The sequence below is a fragment of the Vicia villosa genome, unplaced genomic scaffold (assembly GCF_029867415.1).
Source record: "Vicia villosa cultivar HV-30 ecotype Madison, WI unplaced genomic scaffold, Vvil1.0 ctg.001013F_1_1, whole genome shotgun sequence".
In the NCBI taxonomy this organism is placed as follows: Eukaryota; Viridiplantae; Streptophyta; class Magnoliopsida; order Fabales; family Fabaceae; genus Vicia; species Vicia villosa.
The window spans coordinates 235,877-245,949 of NW_026705449.1; positions in this window are offsets into that span (position 1 = coordinate 235,877).

Genomic DNA, 10,073 nt, shown 5'->3' on the forward strand with positions numbered 1-10,073 from the left:
TGGAACCTTCGTTAGTCAAACCAAGTATTGCATAGAATTGCTTAAGAGATTTGGAATGAGTGAGGCAAAGGAGATTGACACACCTATGGCAACCAATAGCAACCTAGACAAGGATGAAAAAGGTAAAGCAGTTGATGTGAAATTATACTGAGGTATGATAGGCTCACTATTGTATCTCACAACTTCAAGACCAGACATTATGTTTAGTGTATGTATGTGCGCGAGATACCAATCATGCCCAAAGGAATCACACCTAAAAGCTGTGAAAAGAATTCTACGATATCTCCGTGGAACTACTACATATGGCCTATGGTATCCTAAGGGAAATGAATGCTATTTGGTGGGATTCTCCGACTCCGACTTTGCTAGATGAAAATCTGACAGAAAGAGTACCAGTGGGACATGTCATCTATTCTCAAATTCATTGATAAGTTGGCACAGCAAGAAACAAGTATCAGTTGCATTATCTACAGCTGAGGCAAAATATGTAGCTGCCGGAAGCTGCTGTGCTCAGATATTATGGCTCAAGCAGCAGCTCATTGACTTTGGTATTAAGCTTGATCGAATACCTATCATTTGCGACAACACAAGCGCTATAAACTTAAGCAAGAATCCTGTTCTACACTCACGAACCAAGCATATCGAAATAAGGCATCACTTCCTAAGAGATCATGTAGAAAAAGGAGAAGTCATATTTGAACATGTAGAGAGCAAGAAGCAACTAGCTGATATCTTCACCAAACCTCTTGCAACCGAGCAGTTCTTCAACATTCGCAGAGAATTAGGGATATTAGATATCTCTAATTTGAGCTAAATGTGTTTGTGTACTTAAATTTATTTTTAACTTTATATATTGATTATGCTCAAGCTAACATTTCTCTTAATATGAAGGTAGTTCATCATCAATCAAGGATCGTGCTACATTGACAAGAGGAATATACTCCACTCTACGTCATGATGACAAGATATCTGAAAATTGAGAAAGTGGTAACATGTTTGTTGTTCACTTACAAAAATATTATTGATACTATAATATGCTATCAATTAACATGTTTATAGTGACTTCATATATGCTTCTCCATATATCTCATTTACATGTATATGTTGCTCATCATTACTCATAATATATCATGTTTGGGCATACTAATAGTAGAATAAGCATATATCTAACATCCATAAGTCTCTCCATTGCATTTCAAGCATTTGAAGCATTTTTGGTCGACCTCCTATGCTTTTGAGTCGACCTACTGAAGTTTTTTTTTAAAAATAACAAAAACATGTTTAGTTACGTCGACCTAGACCTATTTTAGGTCGACCTATTCTGAATCATTTTCAGGGTAATTCTGTTAGGTCGACGCAGCCTTAGTTTAGGTCGACCTACTGAGACATAAATGTCAAAAATTGGGTTTTTAGGTCGACCCGACCCATTTTCATACATACTTGTGCATACATTTTCATTCTTGTTCATTCTCAAACACTTTGTCTACGACTAACCCTAAATTCTCAAGACCAAATCCTTCCAATTCTCATCACTTTCACATAAATCATCTCCAATCATGGCCCCAAAGTCCAGAAAAGGGAAGGAAATTGCATCTGGATCATCCTCTCAACCGATAAGTGCTCTAGCTCTCGTTCATCCCGATTGTAAAGACAACTTTGAAAATTGGCAGATGAAACGGAAAATTATCAAGCAATATGTTTATAACCCTAAGGTAGCCGACCGTATGCATATACCCGAAGTTACTAATCTGATTAAGCATCAAAATATCCATCCACTGTTGGAATGTGACACTCCATACTGTGAGAATACTATTAGGGATTTCTATGCTGGGTTACAAAAGGGGGAAGGTTGTTACTTCAGGTTTAAGATGGGGTCTAGATCGCACCTTGTTGACAAAAAGGCTTGGGCCAACATCTTTGGCCTTACACTTGTGGGAGATGAACTCTATAGAAGACGGTGAGGTTCCGGCTAACTATGATCACTTGGCCTACATGAGATCAATTCTCAAAGACCCTTCCGTTATGGACAAACCAAATGAAACAATTACAGAAGGGCAATTAAAGAGAGATCCTAGGCTCTTAAATTGGATCATCTCCAGAATCATCAGACCTCGAGCAGGAGGATACTCTAGAGTTGAACGCAATGAAATTCTATTAATGTATTTGCTTCAAAACAGAACACGTGTGAACTGGCCAAATTTTCTCGCCACCAAGTTCTATGAGGTAAAGCAGAAAACTACTGCTCTATGTTATGGATCGATCATTCAGACAATTGTGAACCATTTTGGTATGAAGCTTGATGGACTGTCTTACATTAGGATCAAACATCCTCAAGAATTCTCTCATACAACCTTGACCCTCATGGGATATCACTGGGATCCGAATAGGCAAGCTTACTATCTCATCCAAAAGGGAACCGGAAAAATTATGATGATCCTGCAGAATTTGGTCACCTTGGAGGTCATGAAGAGGAAGGACATGATCTTGATATGCCAAATGATGATGATCACACCATGGAAGATGTTCCTCATGATGGGGATTCAAATTGGCAATATGTTCCTCCTCAAGAGGAGGAAATCCCTTGGGGATACACAACCCCACCTCAGCCGGATCAATCCAACATCATTGCTATGCTAGAGAACATGCAACTTCTTCAACAACAAAACTTTGAAGCACAACAGCTCCAATTTCAGAATATGCAACAGCTTCAACAAGATCGCTATAATGAACAACAACTTCAGTATGCAAATCTCCATCGTTTAGCTCAAGAGCACAAAAGCGATTTTGAGACCTTTGCCTCAAACATGACTGAACGACAGAACCGTTTTGAAGAAACAGCAACAAATCGACATGCTAGTCTGAGCCAACGCTTCAACATTCTCAACACATCCGTCCATGACCTGCTGGAACAAGTTGAAGAGGATCGACCTCAAGGTTTCCAAAGAGGAAGAGGAAGACAGGGCAGACATTAGCAAGCATTGCATCTCATTAGCTCATCTCATTGCATTGCATTTAATTTCTATTATGTTATTGCTTACTTTTATTACTTGAACTTAAGCTTGGTTTGTACTTTTAAATATGTTTGGATATTATGTTCTACTGCTCTACTATTATGTTATGTAAGATATTGTTTTGTTTAGATTATTATGTTATTCTCTTCTACTATTCTCCTGTTGTCTATCTTTTGATGTTGTCAAAGGGGGAGATGAGTTGAGAGTACGAGGGAGCTTAGTACGGGGGAGCTTACGCATACAAGTCCCGGGGAGCTTTCGTCATTTAATCAAATGTTTGCCATCATCAAAAAGGGGGAGTATGTAAGTACAAGCCTATACTCATCAAGGAGTTTTCGATTCATGGCAAACATCATAAGTGAACAAATACAAAAGCACAAGTGAATGACTCAAAGAAAAGCAAGTTTTGGCTATCTAAGACAATGTAGGTCGACCTACCATGTGCCCAGGTCAACCTGCAAAGCTCCAGTTACTCAGCATATGGTTTTGCATCAGTTAGGTCGACCCAGCTAATCATTAGGTCGACTCAAATTAAAGCAAACAAAGAAGATTCACTCATGTTACTGTTAGGTCGACTCACCCACGTTCCTAGGTCAACCTAAACTGAAGAGATTCACTCATGTTACTGTTAGGTCGACTCACCCACGTTCCTAGGTCGACCTAAACTGAAGAAAAATCCCAAGAACTTGTTTCAACTGATCTTAGGTCGACCCAAACCCCCAACAGGTCGACCCAACTGGAAACAATTACAACTTTGCTTAATTTACTCCATTTAGGTCGACCTAATCAATGAAGTAGGTCAACCTATCTCCTTAAAAATTTCCAAATTGTATGTTTGCTCTGCATCAACATACCAGCTCCTATATATATCCTTTTCTGTTAATTATTCATTTTCAACACCAACAACTGAAAGATACACAAAGGCTTCTCATCTTCGTTCTTCTTCTCAACTCCAACACAATTACACACAATCATTTTTGCGTTGAGAGTTTGCGATCAAGATCGATAACGTCCATGGAACGGAACTGAAGATTCCTAGTGGGTGAAGATTTGTGGGGTTTTTGGTGAATAAAATCTGCGGATTTTGTCCTCCAAGATTGGTGAATTTTGGGGGTTTTTATCAAGAGGCTTCATCAAAGATTCAACTGAGTGTGAAGATTGAAGAACAAGGATTCAAGCAATTCAAGACACTGCAGAAAGGGAATCAAAGTGAAGCTCTTGGAAGACACTTGATCTGGCTCAAGATTAAGGGGAAGAAGATTCAAAGGATCAACATATTCGGTTTATCGTTATCGCTTTGTTATCTTCTTTGTATAAACTGTTTTCAATCATAATGAAAGACATCCCAATTCCCGTTTGGAATTGGGGGCATATGTAGTCGTAGCGAGGACGATCGACGAACTTCCTGAACAAATATAGTGTTCTTATCGCTTTTATCTTTTCGTTTAGGTTTCGCTTGTTTCTGGTTATAATTGCAAATTGATCAAAGCTTCAAGTGTTAAACTTGTGTGATAAGATTCTGCATAAACACCACAAGTCACCACACCTTGAATCATAATTTGGACATTATCACCAAGTGTTTGATATATTGCTTCAACTATTATCAAGTTATTGCAAACAAAGTTAATCAAGTCAGTAGCTAAACGATTTACATTAGCTTAATTGATTGATTCTCTAAGCTATCTTTTCATCGTTAATCCTTAAATATTTTGTGGTTTCATCACATATTCGATCCTTTCAATAGTGGTTCAGAATATACGCGAGTCGATCCCGAAACACTTTCGCCTAATCTTGAAATAAATTCGAAAAATTCTGAGGCATCTATTCACCCCCCTCTAGTTCCTTAAGCCTAGCGTCTAACAAGTGGCATCAAGAGCTCTGGTTGATTCCGTGCTACGTGAAACACTTAATGGAAAGATGGCTTCCGGACCTAAAGGGGCTCACAATAGAGCTCCAGTTTTCAACGGTGAAAACTATGGCTATTGGAAGGATTGTATGTGTGTTCATATCAATGCCATTGATAGGAACATTTGGACAGCAATTGTTAATGGTCCCTTTCAAATTACCATGACAAATGCAGCTGGTGCTGTCGTTCCAAAACCAAAAAATACTTGGGATGCTGAAGATGAAAAGAGATATGGATACGATTGTAAAGCGAGAAACATTCTAATCTCAGCTCTAGGAGTTGATGAATATTATCGTGTTCCCATTGTAGATCCGCTAAAGCTATGTGGGACACATTGCAAGTTGCCCATGAGGGCACGGATGATGTCAAACTAGCTAGAATCAATACGTTAACTCAAGAGTTCGAACTCTTTCACATGGAAGATGGTGAATCCATCGAAAACATGCAAAAAAGATTCGTGCATCTTAAAAATCGTTTAAATTCTCTTGATAGACCTGTTTCCAATGCAATTGCTACTAACAAAATTTTAAGATGTTTAAACAGGGAATGGCAACCCAAGGTTACAGCCATAAAGGAAGCAAACGATCTAAATACCTTAGACATCACCACTCTCTTTGGTAAACTTGAAAAACATGATCAACATCTTAAATGCCTTGACATGCATGAGAAAAGGGCAAAGAAAGATAAGAACATGGAGAAAGAGGTAGAGAAGAATTCAATAGCTCTAAAGGCTTCAAGCTCCAAGACCTCAAAGCAAGAGCAAGAGGATAGTGATACTAATGATGAGGAAGACTCGAATGATGAGGAAATAGGACTGTTTGTGTGAAGGTACAACAAATACATAAAGAAAAATGGAGCAAAACACTCCGACAAAAGCTTGATCAACTATAGGAAGCAATTCAACAAGTACAACCAAGATGAGAATAACAAAGGAAAATCCAAAGGTCCTTGTTTCAATTGTGGTAAAGTTGGTCATTACAAAACGGATTGTCCATACCTTAAGAAGGAGAAAGAGAAGAATCAAAGCAAAAGTCACAACAATCCTAGAAGAGCCTACATAGCATGGGAAAGTGATTCATCTAGTGAAGACTCATCAAGTGATGAAGAAGAATCGGCAAACTTATGTCTTATGGCTCATCAGCATAAGAAAAAGAAACGTGTAAGTCATCTTAAACCCGAACTTGTAGATAAGGTATCTCATTCTCAATTAAAATTAGCTTTTGAAGAACTACATAGAGATGCAATTGAAGCTTTCAAACTTTTGGCCTCAAATAAGAAACTTTTTTCATATCTTGAATCAAAAGTTGAGAAAACCGAAAAGGATATGGAAGCTTTAAAACAATCTATGCTAGATATTCAAAAGGATAAAATTGAGGAAGATCCTACATCATGGTTTGGTTGTGAGACATGTCATATTTGGCAAAAAGAAGTAAGAGATCTAAAGGCCAAATTAGATAAGGCCCTACAACCAAAAGTGACTTTTGCGGTTGTCTAAATAAGTTTAAAAGATCGTATACTCCTTTATATAGTAAATACACTTTTGTACCAAAAGAATCAACTAGCAAAACATCATATTCTCATCATATTACTTGTCACTATTGTTGCAAAAAGGGTCATACCATTGAAAAATGCAAATTTAGGAGGATTTTAGTTCCTAAAGGAGTATTTCAATGGTTGCCTAAGTGCAACAATTTATGTACTCACTACCAAGGACCCAATGAAAATTGGGGACCTTCCACTCTAAATTAATTTTGCAGGAAAAGTGTCTTGACATTGCCGAAAGGTTGTGGTTCCTTGATAGCGGATGTTCAAGACACATGACGGGAGACATATCACTTTTTGTTGAGTTCCACGCAAAGAAAAAGGGATATGTCACCTATGGAGACAACAATAAGGGAGCTATACTTGGTAAAGGAAGTGTAGGTAACCCTTCTACCACAACTATAACTGATGTGTTACTAGTAGAAGATCTTAAACATAATCTCTTAAGTATTAGTCAATTGTGCGACAAAGACTTCAAAGTAACCTTTACAAATTCTGGCTGCACAATAGAACATACTAAGAAAAGAGACATTATGTTTAATGGCATAAGAGTAAACAACATCTATATGCTGAATTTGGACGAAGTATCTAAGTCAAGTGCCAAGTGTCTCATTGCTCTAGGCGAAGACTCATGGCTTTGGCATAGAAGCCTTGCCCACATAAATTTTGACTTACTTAATAAGGTTGTCACAAAAGACTTAGTAACCGGTTTACCAAAAATAAAGTTTTCAAAGGATCATCTATGTGATGCATGTCAAAAGGGGAAGCAAACGAAAACTTCTTTTAAATCAAAAAACGTGGTTTCAACATCACGTCCCCTTGAGCTTTTTCACATGGATCTCTTTGGCCCTTCAAGGACTAAAAGCATAGGTGGAAACATCTATGGTTTTGTCATTGTTGATGATTACTCTAGATTTTGTTGGACAATCTTCCTACCTAGTAAGGATCAAACTTTTCCAGCCTTTACTCAATTTGCAAGGTTATGTCAAAACAAAATGAACACTAAGATAGTTGCAATCCGTAGTGATCACGGTGGAGAATTTGAAAATTATCTTTTTGAAAAATACTGTGATAAACATGGAATTGAACATAACTTTTCAGCTCCTAGAACACCGCAACAAAACGGAGTAGTTGAACGTAAAAATCGTGTTCTAGAGGAGTTGGCAAGAACAATGCTCAATGAGGGAAGTCTACCTAAATATTTCTGGGCTGATGCTATTAGCACCGCATGTTATGTTTTGAATAGGATACTTATACGTCCTATACTAAAAAAAACACAATATGAACTATTAAAGGGTAGAAAACCAAATGTGTCACATCTCCACGTATTCGGTTGCAAATGTTTTGTGTTAAACAACGGTAAGGATAACCTTGGAAAATTCGATGCTAAAGCTGACGAAGGCATATTTCTTGGTTATTCTCAATCTAGTAAAGCATATAGGATTTACAACAAAAGGTTACTTATAATTGAAGAGTCAGTTCATGTGTCCTTTGATGAATCTTATTCAAAATGTGTCGAGAAAGGTATATCTTTTGATAGTGCAGGCCCATCTACTGAAGACATTGTCAAAGAAAAGGAAGTCGAGAGTGAAATTGGTGCAAAGGAAGATGCTAAGGAAGAGAAAGATGAATCTCATGATAAGGTTGAAAAAGAAAGCATCTCAAACAACGAAGAACTTCCTAAGGCCTGGACAAACGTAAAAGATCGTCCAATTGACAACATAATAGGGGACATCTCAAAGGGCGTTACAACACGCTCCAAGATAAGTAACTTTTGTCATCATTTTGCTTTAGTTTCACAAGTTGAGCCGAAAAACGCTAAGGACGCATTACTTGATGAGCATTGGCTAATGGCCATGCAAGAAGAATTAAACCAATTTAAACGAAATGATGTTTGGGACCTTGTCCCTCATCCGGGAGAACATCAAGTGATCGGTACTAGATGAGTTTTTCGTAACAAACTTGATGAAAACAGAGTTATTACTAGAAACAAGGCTAGATTGGTAGCTCAAGGCTACAATCAAGAGGAAGGTATTGATTATGAAGAGACGTACACTCCCGTAGCACGTCTCGAGGCTATTCGTCTCTTACTTGCTTATGCTTGCTCAAAAGACTTTAAGCTCTTTCAAATGGATGTTAAAAGTGCCTTTCTAAACGGCTACATTAATGAAGAAGTGTAGGTAGCTCAACCACCCGGTTTTGAAAATTACAAGTACCCAACCCATGTTTATAAGTTGAAACGTGCTTTATACGGTCTTAAACAAGCTCCTAGGGCTTGGTATGAACGTTTAAGAAAATTTCTACTTAGTCAAGGATACTTTAGGGGTAAAGTTGACACTACTCTCTTCATTAAAAGAAAAGATAAAGATATACTTTTGGTTCAAGTTTATGTAGATGATATTATATTTGGGTCGACTAATGCAAAACTTGTCAAAGAATTTTCTAAGCTTATACAGAGTGAATTTGAGATGAGCCTCATGGGAGAATTGAACTTCTTCCTTGGTCTACAAATCAAGCAACTTAGTCATGGAACCTTCGTTAGTCAAACCAAGTATTGCATAGAATTGCTTAAGAGATTTGGAATGAGTGAGGCAAAGGAGATTGACACACCTATGGCAACCAATAGCAACCTAGACAAGGATGAAAAAGGTAAAGCAGTTGATGTGAAATTATACTGAGGTATGATAGGCTCACTATTGTATCTCACAACTTCAAGACCAGACATTATGTTTAGTGTATGTATGTGTGCGAGATACCAATCATGCCCAAAGGAATCACACCTAAAAGCTGTGAAAAGAATTCTACGATATCTCCGTGGAACTACTACATATGGCCTATGGTATCCTAAGGGAAATGAATGCTATTTGGTGGGATTCTCCGACTCCGACTTTGCTAGATGAAAATCTGACAGAAAGAGTACCAGTGGGACATGTCATCTATTCTCAAATTCATTGATAAGTTGGCACAGCAAGAAACAAGTATCAGTTGCATTATCTACAGCTGAGGCAAAATATGTAGCTGCCGGAAGCTGCTGTGCTCAGATATTATGGCTCAAGCAGCAGCTCATTGACTTTGGTATTAAGCTTGATCGAATACCTATCATTTGCGACAACACAAGCGCTATAAACTTAAGCAAGAATCCTGTTCTACACTCACGAACCAAGCATATCGAAATAAGGCATCACTTCCTAAGAGATCATGTAGAAAAAGGAGAAGTCATATTTGAACATGTAGAGAGCAAGAAGCAACTAGCTGATATCTTCACCAAACCTCTTGCAACCGAGCAGTTCTTCAACATTCGCAGAGAATTAGGGATATTAGATATCTCTAATTTGAGCTAAATGTGTTTGTGTACTTAAATTTATTTTTAACTTTATATATTGATTATGCTCAAGCTAACATTTCTCTTAGTATGAAGGTAGTTCATCATCAATCAAGGATCGTGCTACATTGACAAGAGGAATATACTCCACTCTACGTCATGATGACAAGATATCTGAAAATTGAGAAAGTGGTAACATGTTTGTTGTTTACTTCCAAAAATATTATTGATACTATAATATGCTATCAATTAACATGTTTATAGTGACTTCATATATGCTTCTCCATATATC